We start from the raw sequence: 24998 nt of genomic DNA, 5'->3' as shown, positions 1-24998 counted from the left end.
AAATCTAAAGCTTAACCTATTGTTAAAACAGATATGAGTGGTGGCACTGACTGTGCAAATGGGCAAGGCATCCAACCTGACACAGAAGCTGGCAGGCAGGCAACTGCTCTTCTATTACAGTGAAAAAAAAATATTTCTTTTAAATCTAAAGCTTAACCTATTGTTAAAACAGATATGAGTGGTGGCACTGGGCAAGTAGGCAAAGTATCCAATGTGAACCTCACACAGAAGCTGGCAGGCAGGCACCTGCAATAACATTACACAGGAAAAAAAAAAAAAGCAGCCTGATGTTATAGCCCTAAAAAGGGCTTTTTGGGGTGCTGTCCTTACAGCAGAGATCAGATGAGTCCTTCAGGATTGTAGTGGACACTGAATACCCTAGCCTAGCTATCAATTTCCCTATCTAATCAGCAGCAGCTAAACTTTCCCTCCTCTCACTAAGCATGCATCTTCCGAATGAATCGAAAATGGATGCTGGGAGGGAGGTTGGAGGGTGTGGAAGGGAGGGAGTGCTGCTGATTGGCTGGAATGTGTCTGCTAACCGAGAGGCACAGGGTCAAAGTTTTCCCAATGATGACGAATAGGGGGCGGATCGAACTGCGCATGTGTCCGCCCGCCGCGGCGAACGCGAACACGCTAAGTTCGCCGGGAACTGTTCGCCGGCGGACAGTTCGGTACATCACTAGAAAAGATGGATGGTGCTAAATACAGGGATATTCTTGAGCAAAACCTGTACCACTCTGTGCGTGATTTGAGGCTAGGACGGAGGTTCACCTTCCAGCAGGACAATGACCCCAAACACACTGTTAAAGCAACACTTGAGTGGTTTAACCCCTTAAGTACCAAACTTGTGGAATAAAAGGGAATCATGACATGTTAATTCCCGGTTGTGAGGTAACAAAACACAAAAAATGCCAAGGGGGGTAAATACTTTTGCAAGGCACTGTAGCAGAGTAGAAATAATGCTTCAGGCACAGCATGTCTCGTGTTTATGCTGAGTGGGTGAGATTCATTTGTAGGAAAACAAGAAAGGTGGGAATACCTGCATTGTTGCACAGCCAAAATCGAGTACAATGTGGGCTTGAATGTTTGTGCAATTGTGTGGCTAGCTCATAATATAAGAAGGAAACAACTTGTTTTGCAAAATTTGTACTTCAGGGATAGTGAAAAAATAAAGTAAATTATTTATTTCAAGTTGTAGAAATACGTTGAACAAGAATACAGAAAATGTATTCATACTTACTGTAATTTTATTTTCCTGGCTATATCCAAGGCAGCATGACAGTAGTAGATACAATGGTATCTTGATAAAAGGAAGGCAATATAATCTCATTGAGATGGAAATTCGAGATTACTTTTGGCCTTAATTCCGGACTTGTTCGAAGATTATATAAGGTTCTTCCACTGTTAAGGCCTGCATTTCAGAAATTCTTCTCCCAGAAGTGACTGCTAGTAAGATAAGACATTTAAGGGAAAGAAGACTGTCTGAGGCTTCCTGCAAAATCTCAAATGGGGGGGGGGAGGTACAGGGACCATAACATCAAAGGCAAATTCCAAGGAGGTGAAAGGGATTTAATAGAAGTCTTGACTTTCTTAACTGCAGTGAGAAAATCAGCTACTATGGCATTCAATGCCCATCTAGTACCAGTTAAGGCAGATAAGGCTGAAACTTGAACTCTTAAACAACTAAAGCTGAGACCCCTGTCCAGAACATTTTGGAGAAAATCAAGGATGTCTGAAACTGTAGGAGATAAACAAGAAACATAGTTTGTCTTAGCCATTTCATGAAAGCTGTCCAAATACGGTAGTATGTACTAGATGTTGACAGTCTTCTGGACTGAAACAGGGTCTGAACCACTGATTGAGTGACACCCCTAGATATTATTATTATTGCCATTTATATAGCGCCAACAGATACCGTAGCGCTTTACAATATTATGAGAGGGGAGATTTAACTATAAATAGGACAATTACAAGAAAACTAACAGGAACCATAGTTTGAAGAGGACCCTGCACAAACAAGCTTACAGTCTATAGGAAGTGGGGTATAAAACCCATACCTATAACGCACTGAACAATTCTAGCCCCTCTTATATTTCTTCACAGATCCATAGGTATGTCTTTTCTCAGTCTCTCCGCTCTGCCCATGACCTTCTCCTGTCCGTTACTCGCACCCGAATGGCCAACTCACGCTTGCAGGACTTGTCGCGGGTGGCTTCCTTCCTATGGAATACCCTGCCTACCACCATCAGACTCTCCCCTAGTCTTCAATCATCTCCAGGACAGGAAATAGCAATCAAATAAGGGGGAGGGAAGCAGAGCTGGAGGAGAGAGTAGAGTGCTGCCCTTTAGGATAGAGCAAGAGACAGGTAAGTAAGGTAGAGGTTACTCTGGGAGGCCATAAGCTTTCCTAAAGAGATGTGTTTTAAGGCACTTCTTAAATGATTGAAGACTAGGGGAGAGTCTAACGGCGGTAGGCAGGCTATTCCTTAGGAAGGAAGCCACCCGCGAGAAATCCTACAAGCGTGAGTTGGCCATACGGGTGCGAGTAACGGACAGGAGAAGGTCATGGGCAGAGCGGAGAGACTGAGAAGAGGCAGAAAGTTGGCTGGAATATGAGAGGTCTTTTCATTCCACATGCCTTGAGCATTCCAGTGAAGTAGATGTGCTCCCTGACCTTTACCGGTGTCATCCATTGTGAGAGTTATCCATTCTATTTCCCTTAAAGGGAAACCCCTGCTCTTTTCAGACAATCTTTGAGATCCGGATTTTCTTGGACCAGGGATCTATGCTCTGATTGTAGTTCATTATAAAGTGTATTTGTGGAGGACGAAGATGCCATGGAGCCCATTTTACTAGGCCAATGGTAGATGAAAGGTTTCCTAATAGACTCATGAATAGATCTGTTGTTATATGTTTCTTAAAACGTATGGCTTGAACCAATGCAAACTCTTCTATCCTTTGATCCCTGGTCTTGGACCATGGATTTATGCTCTGATTGAAGTTCATTATAAAGTGTCTTTGTGGAGGACGAAGATGCCATGGAGCCCATTTTACTAGGCCAATGGTAGATGAAAGGTTTCCTAATAGACTCATGAATAGATCTGCTGTTATATGTTTCTTCAAACTTATGGCTTGAACCCTTGGGACAATGCAAACTCTTCTCTCCTTTGAAAGAAACCCCATCCCTAATACAGTGTTGAACTATGCCTCCAAAAAGCAGAGCCTTTGAGATGGTATAAGCTTACTCTTCTGATAGTTTATTAGCCACCTAATTTGTCAGGATGGCCATATCATTTAATGATCAGTGTCACAAACGCCCCCTACTTCAAGAGTGTGCGTGACATAGTTGTGGTGGTGAAAGGGTTAAAGTTCACTATTTGTCTGCACTAGACCGTAAATAATGACAAAACCCCCCTTAAAACCACCCACACTTAAAAATAATAATATAACTATTACTATTTTAACGCTGCCACCACCAAGACAATTTATAAATTGGGTGCCTTCGTCCCCCTGGTAAATCAATAATAAAAACCCACCAAATACAACTTAGCACAAAATCTAAGCAATTGCAAAATACTAATTCAAGTAACGTGATTCTTAACCAGACAAAGGCAGAACTTAATAAAGGAATATCTATTATGAGCAAAAAATAGTCACAGTGCATACACACAATTGATGGAAAAACACATTATTTACACCAAGAACAGATAAAAACAAAAGGGATAAAATAACAGAAGTCCTAAACACTTACTCACTTTTTTCAAGTTTTCAAAGTAAAACTTCTGCCCAGGGGGTCTTCGGCAAGGAAGATGGTGACTTACTCAAAATTAGATTTTGGCCCCGAACAAGTGCTAAAACATATCAGTATATTTGGATATATACCCTGTGGATTACCACGCCTGGTTAAGAGGTGGAGTTAAGGCGTCAATCCAAATTGAAACATGTGGTTCTATCTTCTCTTATGTACCTGCCACAGAAATAATAATTGCATCTATGAATTTGTTATTATTTTCCCATTCTATACATATGTCACACACCGTGCGCCTCAATATGGCAGACATCACAATTCCTTCCCCTATGGTTAAGTTATGCCAATCATGTTTGGGCTTGTTTAAAGGATGGCACTGGTCACATTCCAAATATAACAAAAATGAGGCTTAATTATTATTCTGTGGGTAAATATTAATGTTTTTTTCCTTTTGGATATGATACAGGATCAAGACTAATGGCCATTAACATATCAAAGAGATTGATTAATCAATTTAGAGGTACATGCCATATGCCAGACCTTTAAAAGGAATTTAAAAGGAATTAAGGCTATAAACCTTCCATACAATCAAATTAACCCCTTTTGACATTGACAATATTCCATCTCTACCAGGCGAACAAATTACATTTGTTAAGACCTGCAGTGGTTATGGTACTGTGGTCTTCTATTACTTTCCCAATAACTGAGCATAAGTGATTATAGCTGCAGTAGGAAGTAGAGGAATAGTGTAGATGAATGTAGCTTCCAAGACGATTCTCCCCAGCAAATAAAATATTCCCCAAACATAGACTTCATGAAGGGTGTAACAGGAATTAATTTTATTGAGAACACACTGGCTTTTATGAGAAATCCTCCTGCAAGAGGACCTCCCACAGCAAACAAAAACATTAACCAATCAACATACAGATTTACAGTAACCCCCGCCCTCTCTCTGCCTGGGAGATATTGAGATAAGTAAGGACTAAACCAATTATCTCCAGGCAGAGGGCACACAATTTTCCCAAAAGTTGGAACACCCCTTTCCACACAAGGTATCCCCACAAATTACATATCCCCTGATAGTCCGATCTGGGGGACCAACATATCCAAATTTCACCCAGATTGGTTCAGGGGTTCTTAAAAAGTATGGAAGTCACAATTTACCGACCACACACGAGGCTCCTGCCCAAAACAGTTCCACGAATTCAGCGTGTGCAGTCGGTCAATTCAGAGGTAAAAAAACAAATAAGTCCCGAATGGATCCTCCTGGCTCATAGGAGCGATTGCTCCCCTTGTCCGTATGAACAAAACTACTGAATGGCACTCTCCTGGCTGTTCGGCAACTAAAGGAAGCAGGTGTTCGGTAGTTTCAGCGGTGGTTTGTGAGGTCGAGTGTCCGATTTTAGTTCCAGACACTCCATGACCAAGTCCCGCTGCCTCCTTTCGTGCAAACAAGATGGCCGCCATTTTCTGTTCCACGTGGCATTCGGCTATACGAACAGTGGCCGCCCAGAGAGTGCTTAATAGACGGTTCTTTTGAAGTTAATGAGCCAGGAGGGTGGTCGGTAGTTTCAAACTACCGAACCAATAGATTCAATATGCATAAAATACTGTAGAAAAAGCCCGAACATAGGAGAAAATACCAAACAAAGTCTATTTTCTTCGCATATTGTCATGGCAAGAGTTATGCACCCTTTCCATGACAATCAGATCTTCTCTTCACTTTCTAACTAGAAAGATGTCATCTAAATAATGGAAAATATTTAGACCCTTCTGCTATTAGAGCAAGAAATATCTTCAAAAAGTTTTTGGAGCGGTGTTCAAACCGATTGGCATTGCTCTGAATTGGAAACTACTGAGATAATGGAGGTCAGAGATTCGTTGACAGGAAACTTTGTAATAACCCTATCTTGAAGAAGCTTTGAAATGTCTCTTATAAGTGCCTGTTTCTTTAGGTGATTCTTTGGAGTTTCTGATCTGATGAAAAAATTGTAAGAGGGATAATCATGAAACTCCAGAAGATATTATTTTCGTACCTTCAAAAAGGCTTGCTCCTGTTGCCTCTAGAAGACTACCTCCTTTCCAGAAAGATGTTCTATTAAACTCCCTTCCTGTTCTGTAAGATCCTGGAGGGTCTATCCCAAAAGGATCTACGGCCTTGCAAAATCTGGGGACCCTTCTTTTCCTTGTGGAATTGAGGAAGGAAGTCCTTTTTACCTTCTGCCGCCCGCTTTATAGTTTCATCCAGCTGCTTGCCAAAAAGTAGATTACCTTAAAATGGGATACCACATAAACTATTCTTGGAGAAGAGATCAGTGCTCCAGGATTTTAACCATAAGGCTGAGACTGATAAGAACATAGTTCTTGTCAGAGTACAGACAGAAGTTAAGAAAGGCAAAGGAAATTATTTCTGCTGCCTATTTAAGCTCTGAAATGGAGTCCAAAAGAGATGCTCTGCGGACTCCTTTTTCAATATCCTCCTCTAAAATAGTCATTCATTTCATAAGGGCTTGAGATCAAAGCCACTGCTGGTCTGCAAGCTGCACCAACTGCCACATAATTATTGCATAGACTATTGTCAATACTGCGGTCCATTGAATCTTTGAATTAAGCAACTTCATCCAGAGGAAGGGCTATATTTCTTCCCAGCCTAATAATGGCAGTATCAATCATGGTAGTCATATTCCAAGCTCATTAAAGGGATACATTCTTGACATTATACCCTGCATAGTGACCTTTTTCTGAGACATTTTCCATTCTTAATAAGGCCTTTTCTTTCTTAATTCTGGAAATAAATTTGAGGATGATAGCCTATCCTGTTCTTAATCTACCAGCTTTAGGGTATATCTGACAGTTTTTATTCATTTCTCCACAGTTTTAACATTAATTTGGGCCTCGACCAATTCCGACACGTCCAAGGAACCCAGGCCCTCTAAATCATCATAAGGGAATTCTGTATCTGAGATCTCAGAAGTAGAATCCTCACAATCTTGTTAGGATGACTGTAGAATATAAGTGAATAAATTCTGTGATATAGGGCGCTTCAAATTAATGAATACAATGTACAATATCGTGGTAGATGTACAGTATAGTGATAGCAGCTAACACACCAAAAGTAGGAACTCTACAACCTACTAACAATCAATTGTGGAAAAAACGCTATTGTGCAATTCTATGCAGAAATAGTGTAGAGGTGGAGCGCTTTAAGGAATAAATCACTTACTCCTGCAAATTTCAGGAGACAATATGGATGATGTAAAGGTCCATATGGATGTTGTTAGAAGTTGGAAAACCTCAAATAGGAGACAAAAAATGGGAGAAAAACAGGGAAGCAGTGCTGGCCCTGGTGTAGAAATCCTTGGCAAGGTATGCAGTAAGATGTAAATCACAAATCACTTCTCACCTTGCTAGGAGCCTATAACTGGGCTCCAAGTATATAGGTATACTGACAATTATAGGGTGACAGTTCCCTTCTTGTAGCAGCATAAGTCACTAGTCCACTTGGTAGGAGAAATTAACATTTATTGTAAATAAACATAAAAACAATAAAATAAATTCAATTCAATGTACTCAAGTGCCAGTGCTGTTGTCCGAGACGCGTTTCGCCGATGTGTTTCGGCTTTCTCAGTCGGTACCGACTTTAGGCAGACGAGCAAAAAGGGCAAACAAACTGCATAAGAAATCCCAGAGAAAATCATAAATAAGTTATTAGAAATCTGTCCATTCCCTAATTGGCATTGGACCTGACAGAATGGGTGAATAATAGCTCTCAGTTAGGCATTCTTTTGGCTTTGGACGCGGAGAAGGCCTTTGACCGTTTAAACTGGTCCTATATGGATGCTACGCTCTCCAGGTTGAGCATTAAGGTACTCTATTCCAACCCCACGGCAAAGGTCTTTAATACTGGTTTCCTGTCATCTGCATTCCATATCTCCAATGATACGTGGCAAGGTTGCACTCTCTCACCTCTTTCTTATATTTATTATTTGCTTAGAACCTCTAATCCATAGCATTAAATTCACTACGGCAATTAAAGGCCTGTCGACCCCGGCTGGGGAAAAAAATTAGCGGTGTTTGCAGATGACATTTTGATATTTTTGTGCGAACCGCTTAACTCCTTACCACCATTAATGCACCAGCTTTCCCTATATGGTCAAATTTCCTATTATAAAAATAATACATCCAAAACACAGGCATTACCCATCAATTTACCCAAACAACTTAAGCAAATCTTACAAACCAAGTACGATTTTTATTGGCAAGTTTAATCTTTGACATATTTGGGTATAAAACTTACGAATAAGCTCCAACATACAATCAGGGAAAACCACATTCCCCTCCTAGCTAAACTGGAGAATCAAATAGAGAAATGGGGAGCTCTGGAGGTGTCGTGGCTGGGCAGAATAAATGCTATCAAGATGATGGTCGTCCCTCACATCCTATACCTTTTCAGGACAATCCCATTACCCCTACCTAGGAATATAACAAGACTTATGCAAAATATTATAAACTCTCATGTCTGGAAAAAGAAACCCCCAAGGGTGGCGCAACATATGTCATGGCTTCAGCTTAATGCAGGAGGCCTGGGAATCCCCTGTGTCCACAACTATTACAGAGCTTCGGTATTGTCACAGGGTGTTGACCTGTTAGCAAAACGTACAAATCCTGTGTGGCTCGAACTAGAGAATGCATGCATTTCATCTGCTACTTTAGAGAGTCTGCTATGGATCAACTTTGATCCTACCCCTCACGTAGGGCTATCCAGCACAAAGATTCTACTTACGGCGTGGAAACAACGGAGCAATAAGCTTATTGACTCAGCAACGTTAATAAAGTGTGCCCCAATTCAGGCCCTTCAGGCATTATCACCTGACCTACCAGTGGGATCTTGGAGCAGGGGTGGGGGGGGGGGCATAGCACAAGTCTCTGATTTGTACGACTTACGAGGAATTAAACAATTCACGGATTTGCAAAATTAATTTTTATTAGCTCATCTGGAACTATTTACATACATTCAAATTAAAAGTATCCTCCTCTCCCGACAAATGGAACCCCAGGCACAATCAGCCCTGCATTAGTTGTTTAATCTCCTTACAAAGGGTGCAACACATTTAAAATCCCTGTCCTTATGTTATTCGGCTCTTGGTGAACCAGAGGAAGAAAAGCTACCCTATATGCACAGCTGGGAAAAGAACTTGGTAAGATGTTCCAACTTTCACAATGGCAGGAGGATCAGATGCACTAAGGCAGCCTCTAAAAGCATATCTATGTGGGAAGTGCATGCAAAATTCTATATGAGGTGGTATTTGGTGCCCCTAAGACTCTCTCAAATCTATAAGGATGCAAATCATACCTGCTGGAGATGTCAAACCACCATAGGCTCTCTTAGCCATGTATTCTGGGAATTCTTAAAGTTAAAGCAATTCTGGAAGTCAATAACAGCATTAGTCGACACTATATGTGGACTCAGGCTCCCCAGATTGCCTGAATATTACATGCTCCACATGATCCCTAACCTTGTAACCATGCCAAACAGAACAATTATTTTAAATCTCCTAGTAGCGGCAAAAATTAGCGTTGCTCATCATTGGAAAAGCACCATAGCCCCACCATAAGACATCTGATGGCAAGTGTAATTTTCTTTCCACAGGTTATTAGATTATTTTTGCCAACCCCCCCCCCCCCCCCCCCCCGATTATTAGGGAAAGGAGCAGGTAGGGTATTTTCCCAGTGGAAAAGTGGCTGGGGGCTTGGGCACCATTAGCCACTATGGGTGCAATGACTCGAATTTGGCACTAGATTTTTCCTCATTGAATTACTAGCTCTCACATCTAACAATGGATAGGGGTGGCTGGGACATTATAATGTCCTACCCATTTGTAAATGTATTAGCGCCCATCTGCTGGCTTCAGGTGGGATGAGTGGTGGCCTGTCCTGCTCCATTATTTAATTTAAAGCCTACACCCAAAGCCCACAGGTGGAAGCATGAGGAAACCATGCCCCCAGGTTAGTATACAGGCTCCATCATCTGGAATAATCTTTTCATTGTTACCTTGATCCCCAACACTTTTGCAGACACGTTTTTGTCTGGTAGTTTTGCTGCAAAAAGTGAAATGTTTATGCATCCGTTGGCATCTGATTTATATTCCCACAAAGTCACGTAGGATACAGACTTCTCCAGGATGATCCAATCCAAAGCTCCTCATAGAGAAGAATTGGGGGCCTAATGCACATGCGCATGAAGCTTCCCCATACTAAAACATTGTATTCAATGCTTTTTTGTGGGTTTCCCTGTCATGTGAAAGTGAGAAGTGAAAGTTGTAGATAATGCTAATGGACTGTACCTATAATCTTAATTTTAGTAATGACAAGAGGCGAATATTTGCATAACTCTCTTTACTTAAAACTTCCAGCAGAACAGATCATAACAGAACAACCAATCAGAAAACATTTCAACATTACACAAAAGGCCCTGTCACAGGGGCTCCTCCTCTTTCTTTCTAGCGAACTAAAATTAAAAGTTTCAAACAGCAAACAATCCAACGGAAATTGTGGGGATATTTATGGGATTATAATATTAAACAGTCGAGAATTGCCCACTATTTTAATTCTCTAAGATCTTAAAGATCGTTATCATGTAAGTGAAATGTATTCCATACAAATAAAATCACAATTTGTTATAAAAATACATATAATTGGGGGCGGGGCCGGGCGGCCATGCTAGCAGGCTGCAAGTCTCTTCGGCTCCAGGGGAACTCAACTAAAAATGGGAGAATACCCACCATATCCAGCTTGGAACCCCCTTGAGGTGCGTGACACATAGCCCTGGAGTGTCCCGGTGCAGCTGGGGCACCTGATATCGGGTGGACCGGGTCCTGGAGAGATGCTCCGGGGCTAGGGAGACTGAGGCCTACCCTGTAGGGGAGTGGGGCGGACGGCCACTGCCTCGCTTTCTGCCCCGGCAAACACTGGAAAACCACAAGAATCCAGAGTCCTCGGCCCCGTTTACCCCCCCCCCCTATGGGCCGGCGGGGGTTATCCCGGACCCCACCGGGCAAGCGACTTCATTTGGCAGTGTTTCTGGAAGTGCTTCCACGCGGCCCCCAGACAATGGCCGACAACGACGCACCAAACTCATAAACCGCTGGAGAAGGCGTAATGCGGTAGAGCTCTCACAACACTCGGCCAGAGCTATGACCACCCATGGAATATATTCAACCTGCTGCAGGTCCCCAGGACTCAACGGACTCTGGAGTGCCCTGCGAGGACTAACTTTAAGCCAGAAAATAGGAGGCTGGCCATCATCATTCTGGATGCCAAAGCGGACAGGTACCCCAGCTCCTTATGTCAGATGGCACCTAAAGCACAGACCACTCGACCTGTCACTGACAGCCTCAACAGCAGACACCCTAGCTGAGGTCACCAAATGGACATGTCTGCTACTGGGACCACAAATGAGGTTACAGCATGAGAAGGTCATGGTGCCCTGCTTAGACAAGATAATAACCCAGCATGCCACAACCCACCCGGTGGCACATCACTTACCTACTTGAGTAATCACAGATAAGCTGTTGTTTCATAAAAGCAAGAGTCTTTGCATAATCTTAATATTGATTGCATGTACCCATCTATTAGCCCTTCTTAAACATATTTCCAATCTACTCTTGAATCCGAATGCTTAAGCCATCTCAAAACATAAAATTGTGCTTGTTAATCTTGTGCCCCGCATGTTCCACGTGGGAAAAGCTAGAGGACTGCCTTTGGGGCACCTCTTGCTTGCTTGTGTTATATCTCTGCACTGCAAAAATTAAAAATGAAAAAAAAAATAGATATAATTTATTGTGACAAATAATAATAATAATAGGCAGCATGCATGATAATAATCAGTGAATATTTAGTATAACATGAATATGCAATACAATGGCATGACTATACACAGTTCCAATGGTTAACAGAGTACAAAGCTGTCAAGACTTTAGATTTATGAGGGTACTTCAGACAGAAAGTAAAACTCCACACACAGTCCAGCGAAAAGTCGTAAAACCTTGGCTAACAGTTAACTGAATAACCCTTTCAATGCTGGCTAGATCCTCCTAGGCATTTAATATCCTATTCTTATGTAATTTTCAATCAAAATAACATTTAAACCAGCTCATTAATCATTTCCTGGAACCATTCAATAAGAATAATCTACCAGATTCTATAAGCCAAATTTTAATTTGCCTAAAAAGATATCTTATCTTATTAAGAGCAAATCAATACACCTGGATAAAAACATCGGTATGCTAACACGTGATAATATCACATTAATATATAATTATTCTTAATTCCACCTGCAGAATGGAATGTTTATAACTATATATTCTTTAGTTAACTAAGATTTCTAAATATTGAAATCTGACCGTGATTTATCCAGTCATATATCATGCTATTAGATTTTTAATTAATTTAGATTAATTAAATAAAACCAGCATAATTACCAGTTAAGTAGATGTTCTCATCAAATGTTCTTAGGCAGCCAAGTGTCAAGGAATGTTTCTTGAGTTATGTCCAAGAGTGAATATCTGTCATGGATCTCTATGCATGTCCGAATCTGAAAGCCCAAACTCAATTCTTCAACTTTCAACTCTCCCCTCTTTCAACTTTTCCAACTCTTCCAACTGACCTAACTTATAAAAGGCCAGACTCTCTGTACGTCATTACTTGATAAGGCCAATAGAAAACTGAAAGTGTGGTCAACCTGCAGATTACAATTTAGGTATTTGGTCCATAGAGGGCAGTCTCGCCTCACTAAACCTTCCTATCCAGGAAACAGTTAACTTTTCCTGATGACATTTTTGATGTCATTTGGCTTATCTATATGACTACCTATTACTTAAATTTGCTGTCAGTTCAAAGCGTTTCTTTGGATTTTCTCCAGACAGTGCGTCAACAATTTCTGTTGTAATTTCTAAAATTGACAGTTTAAACTTAATTTTTACCCTTAATTTTACAATGGGACCTTGTAAAATTTAGAAAGTAAAATTAATTACTAATCTTCTCTGTCACTAATGTCTGCGTTTATAATTATTTCTATTCCATTAACACTTAGACATAGCATTCCATCCCCTTGCCTCATTGCATATCGCTTGGCTTGTTTATATAATGCATTCCATAGCTCAGGCTAGTGTTTAGTTACAAAAAGGCAATTATGTGTCTCTTTGTTAGCCTGAAAATAACAAAATGGAGTCTGCCCTGTTCTGAGTGACTCAGGCAATATACACTTTTAATTTCTATTTTAGAACAAAATGTCTGCTGATATAAATATCCTGACAAAATCCAGAAGTAACTTTTGTAATCCAGACTACGGCAGTGGGAACATCCAAAACTACAGTAGAATCCAGAAGAAAGAAAGAAGTGAAAGGCATCTGAAATTATATGATGTTCATCATCCAACAACTGTCTATAACTTATGTTAAATCAATGCAACGACTATTATGTTTAACAAAGTTAATAACAGTAATCGTATAGCACACTAGCCTGATCTAAACCTTATAACAATATTACTGAACATGAAAACCTATAACTGTATAGAGCGTGTAAATCTGAAATTAGTTAAGAATCATAAAACAGAAATAGATAGGTGTAAATAGAAAATACCCAGGGTGGGAAACAAGAAGAAGGGCGGGAAATATTTGCATCTTGTCATTACTAAAATTAAGATTATAGGTACACCCCATTAGCATAAGACAAAAGTAATGGAGCTGCGCCACAATATAAGGAAAAATAAATAAATATAAGTCCTAGCTTGGATAAATTCCTGTATGTGCAGAGTCCAGAAGCTAGGAAATGTGATCTTATGCTGGTCTCTGGGACTGCAGGATTCCGCTTCTTGCAGTGGTCAGGTATATAGAAGAGGGCAATAAGAGATGAGAGAGAATAATGGTGCGGTATGTTTCAAGAGGTGCCAATGTAGAAGAGAAGGTAGAATTCTTACTTACCGTATATACTCGAGTATAAGCCGAGTTTTTCAGCACATTTTTTGTGCTGAAAAACCGGAACTCGGCTTATACTCGAGTCAATAGTCTGTATTATGGCAATTTGCATTGCCATAATACAGACTGAGGGAGAGGGGGCTGGCAGAGATCTTACTTACCCGTCCTGCAGCTCCTGTCAGCTCTCTCCTCCTCCGCGCCGTCCGTTCAGCACCTCGGTCAGCTCCCAGTGTAAATCTCGCGAGAGCCGCGGCTCTCGCGAGACTTACAGTGTGAGCTGACAGAAGAGCTGAACGGACGGCGCGGAGGAGGAGAGAGCTGACAGGAGCTGCAGGACGGGTAAGTAAGATCTCTGCCAGCCCCCTCCCCCCCCCCCCCCCCCCACTGAACTGCCAATGCTGGACCACCAGGGAAGGAGCCCCCCTCCCTGCCATGTATCAAGCAGGGAGGGGGGACGAAAATAAAAATAATAATGAAATAAAAAATAATAAGAATAAATAATAATGAAAAAAATATATTAAAATAATAACCACCCCCCACCACTGCAACACACACACACACGCACACTGCACACTGCACACACACACACACTGCACTCATATACACACACACACACACACTGCACTCATATATACACACACACACACACACACACTGCACTCATATACACACACACACACACACACACACTGCACTCATATGCACACACACACACACACACACTGCACTCATATACACACACACACACTGCACTCATACACACACACGCTGCACTCATACACACGCTGCACTCATACACACACGCTGAACTCATACACACACTGCATTCATACACACACTGCATTCATACACACACTGCATTCAGTATACACACACTGCATTCATTATACACACACTGTAAATAAATATTCAATTAATATATTTTTTTTTTAGGATCTAATTTTATTTAGAAATTTACCAGTAGCTGCTGCATTTCCCACCCTAGTCTTATACTCGAGTCAATAAGTTTTCCCAGTTTTTTTGGGTAAAATTAGGGGCCTCGGCTTATATTCGGGTCGGCTTATACTCGAGTATATACGGTGCCTTTGATCGAGCATAATCCAGCTCTGGTGTGTATGACTTGCATCAGTATGATCCCCGCTTATGGGATATGCAGTCCTCTTTGTGCAGTACTGTAGATCCAGGGGGGAGATAGTAAAAATGGAAACAATAATGATGCAGTATGTTCCACGGTAAATAAAAGGTAATAAAATATAGATATTATTACACTCACATTTGGTAGAGCCTATACTAGCTCTAGTGTGCTAGGCATACATTTTTCCTTATATTGTGGTGCAGCCGAAGGACACTTTGTCTTTTGCCATCTTTCCAGTTATTTTCAAGGACATGTGAGGGAGTCCTTGCTTGGGATTGCTGCCTTCTCTTCTTAGGATTCGTTAGCAATGACTCACTTCCCCACTTTTTCTGTGACTCCATTAGCATAATCTACAATTTTATCACATGACAGGATGCTTCATATTTGCAGTTTTAACGCTGAGAATCAAGGAAAGTAAAAGAAGCATGAGAGGACTATATAAAGTAAAACACATGGAAAGTAGATTCCCATGACAAGCCCGCGCATTGGATGATATTGTTTAACGATGTGCCCACCAAAAAGGCTCTCGATGCCGCAGCCCTGCATACTGAATGGGCCCGAGCATAGAATCTATACCGGCCAAAGTCAATATCCAGCAAATCTATCTAGCCATAGTCGTAGAAGAGACCGGTTTATGGGGTCTAGCATAGGACACCAAAAGTTCACCCAAAGACAAAGCCTGTAATTGCCCGGTAACCTTTATGTACCGTAAAAGTGTACTCACGACGCACAAGTGGGGAACCGTCGGGAAAATAGTGGAATCCGACTTTGTAAGATATGAGACAGGAAAGGAGACACCCTATGGAGAGAAGGTAAACCCATCCACGTCGATTGCACGAACATCCAAGACCCGTCGGAAAGAAATGAGACACAAAAGAGGTGTGAGTTTAGCCGAAAGCTGACGTAGGGACATCCCGAATTGTCCGGCCAATCCCGAAGGACACGCAATACCAAATTGACGTCCCAGAGACGAGGACACTTAGGAGCGGATAGTCTGGACAACTTAATCCCCCTCAAAAGGTGACAAACCATAGGGTCCTGACCCACCATTATGCCTTGGAGAGGAACGTGAGCTGCCAAAATCACCAATTGCACCACATTGATAGATCGGTAAGAGCGACCCAACAAGAAAAGGTGAGACATAGTTCAGAAGTAGGTGCTGTAAAGTAGGTGCTGTAAAGGGATCTGCGTCCCTATCCATGCACCAGCTACTCCAAGCATTCCAGGTAGGGATATAACATTGTCTAGTACCTGGGGCCCAGGAGTCCCATAAAATATATTTTTAGTAGCTTGCGATAAGCCCTGGACCGTCCAGGCTCCCTGGAAAGTGTTCAAGCAACAAGCTCCAGTTTCCGTTTCAGTACCAGTAGGTGAGGTTCCCCACAAAGTCCTGTCAGGAGGAGGGGAAATGACAAGAGGAGTGGATGACTCTGAGATATTTCCAGTGAGATCCGGAAACCATACTTGGCCCTGCCAGAGGGGGGAGGTGAAGGAGGGACCCTCCGTGGAGGCATAAATGGTGTATCACCTGTGTCAGCATGGAGAATGGTGGGAAGGCGTAGGCCCTTTTTGTCCGGCCAGGTTTGTAGAAATGCATCCACAGCCTTGCACTTGGGGTCCGGGAGCCAAAAGTGGGCCCCTGAAGTCCAGCAGGGCGTGAAAAACTGAGTCATCTAGCCACCAGTCGCGAGAGAACCAGTCATCTGTGAGTTTGGTGATCCCTGGGAGATACTCCGCCTGCAGCATGATTTTGCATGAAAGGCAGAAATTGTAAATGTCATTCGTCGCTTCTGTTAAGGAATGGGATCTGGTTCTGCCAAGATATTGTCTATGAGGAGCATGATGCAATAGTCTGAAAGGCCGTTGGCCAGACTGCGTATGCAAATGACTCTGCGATCAGTTCCAGACAATTTATCTGCAACTTGGTCTTCTCGCCTGACCAGGGTCCTCCTGTGGAGGCGTCTGTGCAATGGGCTCCCCAGCCCTAGAGGCTAGCATTCAACTCTACTACAAAATCCGTCGATGGTCCAAATATCGCTCTGCCATTCCAGACTTGCATATGTAGTAGCCACCATCTGAGTTCTGCCTGCACTTCCCCTGAGAGGGGTATCCAGTGATCGTAGGTGTGGCCCAAGCGTAGGTTTGCCTTCAACTGTTGCATGGCTCGGTAGTGCAGAGGTCCTGGAAAGATCGGTTGGATTGGGGAGGAAAGGAGTCATACAATCCGTGCGAGGAGTCGCAGGGGAATCATTTCCATCCGGAGGATTTGTCGAATCTCTTTCCAGATAGATGCTATCATTGCGGCAGGTAAGCAAAGAATGTAGTCCACCGAGTCTATCCTGAAGCCTAGGAATTGCATGACCTGAGAAAGGGAGAGCACAGACTTCTGTCTGTTCACCACGAAGCCCAAGGACTCCAGCAAGTGAACAAATCTCGCCTGGAGACTACATTTCAGAAGATTAGCAATTTGTCCAGGTTGATAAGGCAACAGATGCCCCTGGATTGGAGATGAGCCATAACCGGTTTCAGCAGCTTTGTGAAGCATTACAGAGACGAGCTAAGTCCGAAAGGAAGGCACATAAGTTGGCAAGCTCGACGGTCCCAGAAAAATCTAAGGAAACGGTGGCTCTCTGGTGCCACAGGTACTGAAAGATACGAGATCGAGGCGGGTGGACCTGTCGCCATGCCCACTGAATATTCATATGTTTTGACCTTGGATTTTGTGTTCCCAATGTTTTGCGCCCTTTCTTCTGATTGGTGGCGAAACCCCTCTCTTCCCCGTGCACCGATTGGTGTAATAGAGTTTTGCTCCCCTTCGCCTGATTAGGCAGCGAAATTCCTCTACTCCCTGCGAGCTGATTGGCGCAATTTGGTTTCGCGCCTTTCAGCTTATTGATTGTTGCTTGGTTTGGGCTGCGAGCCCTGGACTTTATACAATGATTTCTCGGTCTCTGTACATCTGATCGCCCCACTATTTGCAGGGTTCCTAGTGGGGACCCAGGGCTATCTATCTTTGGGGCACTGAGCCCCAAAGCTTACCCCCCACCTTCATGTAATGTGTCTTAATGTGTGCCGTCTGGTTACTGGAGGGACGGAAGATGTAACCCCTGTGTCTGCTGTTCCAGCTTGCAGGGGATGCAACTGGGAAAGTTCTTGAAGGACTAAGAGGGCTAGTTTTCCCCATCTGTTTCCCCTAGTTACAGCTAGGAAGCAACCCCCTCTGGTGGAGGTACCCAGCCGGGGTACAGGGAGCTCTGCTACAGTCGGCATATGGAATAATCGTTGAGGCGACGGATATGGATGGAAAGAGGTGAGTCAGTATGAAAAATATGAAGACAGAATATAGTGTAGTACATTCTATAGGTGGTGAGGTAAAATAAGAAAAAGGCTACTTACAATTTTCTGGAGCTTATGTTTAGGATGTTTTGGATAGTTGCTCAGGTTGGTTCCTTGTAGATGGTAGGTCAGGGTCAAGCGTCAGTTAGCAGGGACGGTGCAAGCGTTAGGCGAACCAGGCATTTGCCTAAGCCGCCGACCTGCTGGGGGAGCCCACCGGGATGTTTCCTGGTGGACTGCCTGCCCCTGTCTGGGGCCGCAGTGCTGGGCGAGTGGCTCTTGAGCCTCCCCCAGCGCCGAGCCGATCCTCAAGGCGCCTGAAGGTGGGGGGCGCCGAGAGGAGCCCTGTCACAGGGGGCCATCTGGCCACTTCAGGGCGCCCCCGAAGCTGTACTAGGTAAGGCAGAGCAGACACCTGCTTACCTTGATGACCGTCCAGAGAAAAGGGGGACGGAAAAGCCAGGTGGCAAGGGAGGCTGTTCTTGCAGCCTCTCACTCCTCCCTCACGCGACCTCTGTGATGCCGTGAACCGGAATATGACTTAATTCCGGCCCTGGCATACTAAACAGTGGGCAGGAGGAATGAGGAGCTGCCCTACACTGGACCCCAGGGAGTTGAGTGTTTGACTGTCAGTGTGTGTCTGTGTTTGTTAGTGAGTGAGTGTCTGACTGAGTGTCTGTCTGTGAGTATGTCTGTCAGTGAGTGAGTGTTTGATTGTGTGTGTGTGTCTCTGAGTGAGTGTGTCTGTCCTTGATTGAGTGTTTGTGTATCTGTCAGTGAGTAAGTGTCTGTCTGTCAGTGAGTGTCTGTCAGTGAGTGAGTGACATGAGGCGGCGGCAAAATGGATCTTTGCCTAGGGCGGCAGAAATCCTTGCACCAGCCCTGTCAGAGTGTCAAGCATTCATGGGTATTTCCTTCCAAATTGCAGTGTCACAGATATTCACCGGATACATAAAATGAGAATAAAAAACAGAAAAATAGTGCTCTCTGTTTTGTTGTTATAAAAGGAGGTATACTCACAAAAGGAGAGCAAAAAATATGCGTAGCATAGGTGGTTTTCTCCCTACCAAGGAGGTAGAAAGTGTGGCTCCTCCGGATAAAATCAGAAGGCTCCAGGTAAGGAAAGAACTAGTTTTATTTAAAACAAAGATCATAAAACAAATTACATAAAAACACTTGCGCATTTCACCCAAAGGGGCTTTTTCTAACTAATGCTTGACCCTGACCTACCATCTACAAGGAACCAAGCTGAGTGACATATCCACAAGCGGGGATCATACCGCCCAGCTAAACATAAGCTACAGAATATTGCATGTGGCATTTTTCTTATTTTACCTCACCACCTATAGAATATACTACACTATATTCTGTTTTCGGTCTTCATATTTTTCATACTGACTCAACATCAAACGAGTTTGAGGACACCCAGAATACGATGCGGAACCTATCTCGTACGCAAGGCGCGGAATGCGCACATTAGGCCTTCTCCAACGCTTTCCTATGGGATTTTTCAAAACACTGGACATCCTCATGCAAAGCATGAGGACGTCCAATGTTGTTTCACCCAATAAGATGAAATGGTCTGTGTGCCTATAGTGTCCATTTGCATGCCCGTTGGGAAGATTAAATATCCAAGAAGTTTTGTTGTATCAGTGTAATTAATACAACTTAGGAACCAAAGTGTTTGGTTGAATTATGTCTCCTCAAAATGTATTTGTGAAAATTCTGATCTGTTTAAAATATTGACAACACAATATGTAAAAATGTTGTTTATGTAAAAATAAAAAGATGCATTTGCTATATATATATATATATATATATATATATATATATATATATATATATATATTTGTGTACGGGATTATGAAAGGGGCGTATACTTAAAGTGAGTGTAGTTTTGATAGGCAAGAGTTGGTTGAGGTGTGCCGAAACCGACGAGAGGTTAGGCCTGTAAAAAGAGGGCCAAAAAGTATGCAAACATGTTTATTTATTACCACAATAACAAACATTATTTAGACATATTGTAGAAGGCGAGTCTGATTTCTTTCTCTGGATTTGGAATCTATCGGTTAAACGCAGAGTATTTCCAGCGACCCATTCTCTTTATGATATGTGTTGGAACCTGACTACTTGAGGCTGTAGTGGCGGCCCCAATACGGAATGAGTGTCCTGAGAAAGATTTGGATCTAGTACTTGAACTGGGCACCATTTGGATACTTGGTTTGATTTTGTGCGGGTGATTGATAGAACGTAATGATCATTTACTTTGGTTCAATTTTTTTGTTTAAGGCAAATGTCAGTGTCAGATATTTTCTCTACCGAAAATTCTTTGGGTCTTAGAAACCAGTAAAAGGCGAGGGAAGCTGCTGATTTAATTACTAGGTTAGTGGTATGCAGGGGAGGGCTGGCAGCCTTAGGCCTGGGGGGCAAAACCAGTCAAGTGGCCCATCGCACCACCAAATCAGTTCACCATCCATGCCCACCTTTTCCTGGTTTATAACGGATATTGATTTTCGGTCCGCCCCCTATTCGTCATCATTGAGTAAACTTTGACCCTGTACCTCACAGTCAGCAGACACATTCCAGCCAACAGCAGCAGACCCTCCCTCCCAGACCCTTCCACCTCCTGGACAGCATCCATTTTAGATTCATTTTGAAGCTGCAGTGCATGGAGGTATAACAAATGAGCATGTGGTACCCCAACGGCATTCCTCATGCTTTTCAAGTAACAATTGTAACAATAGGGTATAATTTAATACCCTGGTCTGCGCGGAGCCCTCCATGGGTGAAGATGGATTAATTTTTTTTTTGCGCTCGGGTTTTTTTATTTTATTTTTAAGTTTGACGGGTATGATGGCTTTTTATTTGGCTTTTTTGGGGGCTGAAAAATGAAGATTTTAGAAAAAAGAAGACGTTGAATAGTAAGTTGAATTTTACTTTACAGGGTAGTAATTTTATTCCCCCCTCACTATTTTTTAGGGTGAGGGTGGTAGGTAGGGGCTTTTGTATTTGGGTGTGTGACTAGGGGCTTGGGGACCCCTAGTCACCTTTGATGGGGGAGGGGGGATTTTCATTTAGGGCCCCCACCCGCCGCTCAGGGGTGGGGGCCGGGGGGGACAGTAGGTCTCTCCCCCTTGTTGTTTAGGGCCCCCACCCGCAGCTCAGGGGTGGGGGCCGGGGGGAGGATAGTAGGTCCCCCCCCAAGACACAGGGCAAAATGCCGCCCTGTGTCTTGTGTAAAGGGACCGGCCACTAATAAGACTATCTACCCGAGTTTCCCATCCAGCAGCAGCAGGGTCCTCTGTTCCCACAAGAGCGTTGCCGTGGGTTGCCATAGCAAAGCTCTCGCGGATCGCGAGAACAGAGGACCCTGCTGCTGCTTGATGGGAAACTCGGGTAGATAGAGTTATTAACGAGCATGGAGAATACTGGGCCCCTCTAAACTGCCCGGTGATGCTGTGCCACCGGACCACCAGTCGAGGAGGACGGGAGGGACAGGTAAGTGGCAGAACTTATTCCACACAACATACACACTGCATCTGCATACACTCTACACACACTGCATACACTGCATACACTCTACACACACTGCATACACTCTACACACACTGCATACACTCTACACACACTGCATACACTCTACACACACTCTACAAACACTGCATACACACTGCATACACTCTACACACACTTCATACACGCTACAGACATGCTACAGACACTGCATACACTCTACATACACTATACACACTCTACATACACTATACACACTCTACAGACACTGCATACACTGCACACACACTGCAAATACTGCACACACACTGCACACACACTGCATACACTCTACACACACTATACACACTCTACAGACACTGCATACACTCTACACACACTGCAAACCCTGCACACACACTATGCACACACTGTACACACTATACACACACACTGTACACACACTGCATACACTATGCACACACTATACACACACTATACACACACACTACACACACTGCACACAATATACACACACTACACACACTGCATACACACTGCACACACTATACACACTGCACACACTATACACACACTATACACACACTGCACACACTACATGCACTACACACACTGCATGCACACTATACACACACACACTGTACACACACTGCATACACTATACACTATACACACACTGCATACACTATGCACACACTATACACACACTACACACATTGCACTAACTATACACACACTGCACACATTGCACTAACTATACACACACTGCACACACCCTATACACACACTGCATAAACACTATATACACACTATACACACACTGCATACACACTATACACACACTGCATACACACTATACACACACTGCATACACTATGCACACACTATGCACACACTACACACATTGCATACACTATGCACACACTATACACACACTACACACAATATACACACACTACACACACTGCATACACCACATACACTGATACCGGATAAACTGACGGAAGCCAAGCACAGAGAGATGGACACAGGTTTCTTCAGGAAGGAAGAGATTCTTTATTCGATTCACCGAACGGGACTCAGAGGGACTAATGTCACCAAAATACAACAAGATCTGAGCCCCGGACAATAGTGTAGGCTCCTTATATAGGCATGTAACTCCACCCATAATTAGCTCCACCCACACATACTCTTACCCAATCAATCGAACAAGAACTAACTTCCTGTTTGACCACATGGCTTGCCCAGCACAATGGAGGAGGGGAATACTACATCCTGTATTCTCGCACATGCTCCGTACACTACTGATTGTATCTTTGCCACGTGCAACCAACCGACCGATACACCAGTATATGCACGTACACATGCCACGTGGTAATCTCGGCCTACTAAATTTATTTTTACCGAGATTCCACCACATTCCCCCCTTTGATGCTTCTGATATTTTCACAATTCCAGATGCATCACTTAACCATAGTTTGCATATACCTCAGGTTGCCATGAACCAGACCAGACTTTGCGACTCCCTAAAGACATGAATCCCTCAACATTCCTCTTCCTGTACTGGTTCTCCCTGATTTAGAGCCTCATATCTATATATAGCCATTATCTGTGCAGCAGCCTTTCTCTCTGCTATATTTTCTATAATGCTCTGCACATACCTAACTACCAAAGGAATAAGACATGGTAGAAGAAGACACAGCATTAAGATTAGCATGACTCCACCTACCAATGCCTTAAGTCCTCCAAACTGCTCATACCAATTACCAAACCAACTACTTGGATTATACCCTTTCCATACCTGAGTAGGCACGTGCGCTAGTTTAACCATATGGCTAGTAAGCTCAGCTATTGCTTGCCCTTCATCATCTATTTGAAGACAGCAATTGCTTAGGTTAAACTTCCCACATACACCTCCCTCTACTGCCAATAGGTAATCCAAAGCTAATCTATTTTGGTAAACGGCTGTCCTCATCCTAGTATTATGCTTCGCTAGGAGATTGAGCGCTTGCGATGTCTCATTGGTAATTATCTCAACCACTGCCTGTAACCTTATAATACGGTTGAGCATATATATTGGGGTTCTATATCCAAAAGTACCATCCTCTGCCCACGTAGCTGGCCCATAATAATCTATAATACGCTGGGGAGGCCATTCATTGTCTTCCCAGGTACCTATCTCTAGGGGTCCCCTTTTCTTCCTATGATTCACATCATATACTTTAACTCCCAAAGTCTCTCCTGTTTCAATAGGCAACAAGAAGAAGGATGGTTTGAGCATACCTAACACACATGCCCCTTCCCAGTCCTGTGGTAACTCCGAATAGGCTTTCTTACCACAGATCCAGTACAAATTTGCTGGGGCTTTCCAACTAGATGTGATAGATAGATCAAACCACACGTCCTTTAAATTGGTATAACTTGCAAACGGATTAGGTGGTTCTGAGACATTTGAAGCCGACCACCAAGTTGCATTCTTTGTATTATCATCATAAGATTTTTGCCCTAGACAAGTCATTTCTCCTATTAAACATTATTCCTTTCCTTGCTATGCAAACATAACCTATAATGGAGGTCTTTAATCGCCACTCAGATTTACCTCTAACACTCATCTGATAATCGGCTTGAGAAGATATTATTTGTTCAATTGTCTCAGAACCAGAATACATTACCTCCTTTGCTTTCCAGGGCCATTGGTCTCCCATATTAGTACCTCCACACACATAGGAGTTGGTCACATTAAGACTACCAGCAATACTTTCAGCTAGATCAATAAACAGGTTTTTAGCATTATGGGGGATCTTATTTTCTACACTCATCTCTTCATAAAAAGAATGGAAAACCTGATGAGTTGGGATGCTACAGTATCGGTCTCTATCCCTATAAATAATATTGTCCCAGGATCCAAACCCGTCCCATATATCGGGAACCCAAATAAGTTTCCGAACCTATCTATAAATTGTTCAGGATTATTAATAAGTATATGGACTGGGTTACATTCCATAGACTTACAATATGGTTTGGTAGGCAACTTAGTAACAATCATATCCCTATCTACTGTCTGTCCCCAAGTTGCCCACCCCACACAAGACCAATATGGACAATAATTATAATCCCTATCTGGGCATTTTGGATTTACATACTTGTTTTTACTACTGGGGCATATATACTTATCATTGGACCCATACGCTCTTTCCCATTTAAGATCCCTGCATACATTCCACGGTTTTCTACCACTTGATATCGCCTTACATGCATCAAATACCAGAACACCCGAAGAATGTATGGT

The 24998-nt window shown here is 43.0% G+C and overlaps 1 protein-coding gene across 2 annotated transcripts in view; it reads left to right on the top strand.

The window, feature by feature from the left end:
• Nucleotides 1-24998, top strand: part of ANKRD44 (ankyrin repeat domain 44) — a 724718-nt gene that overhangs the window by 207138 nt on the left and 492582 nt on the right. The gene's annotated exons all lie outside the window — the stretch shown is intronic.

This window comes from Pelobates fuscus, chromosome 8 (assembly GCF_036172605.1).
Source record: "Pelobates fuscus isolate aPelFus1 chromosome 8, aPelFus1.pri, whole genome shotgun sequence".
Classification (NCBI taxonomy): domain Eukaryota; kingdom Metazoa; phylum Chordata; class Amphibia; order Anura; family Pelobatidae; genus Pelobates; species Pelobates fuscus.
Note: the sequence above shows the minus strand (reverse complement) of the source record. Positions and strands in the feature narration are given on the sequence as shown.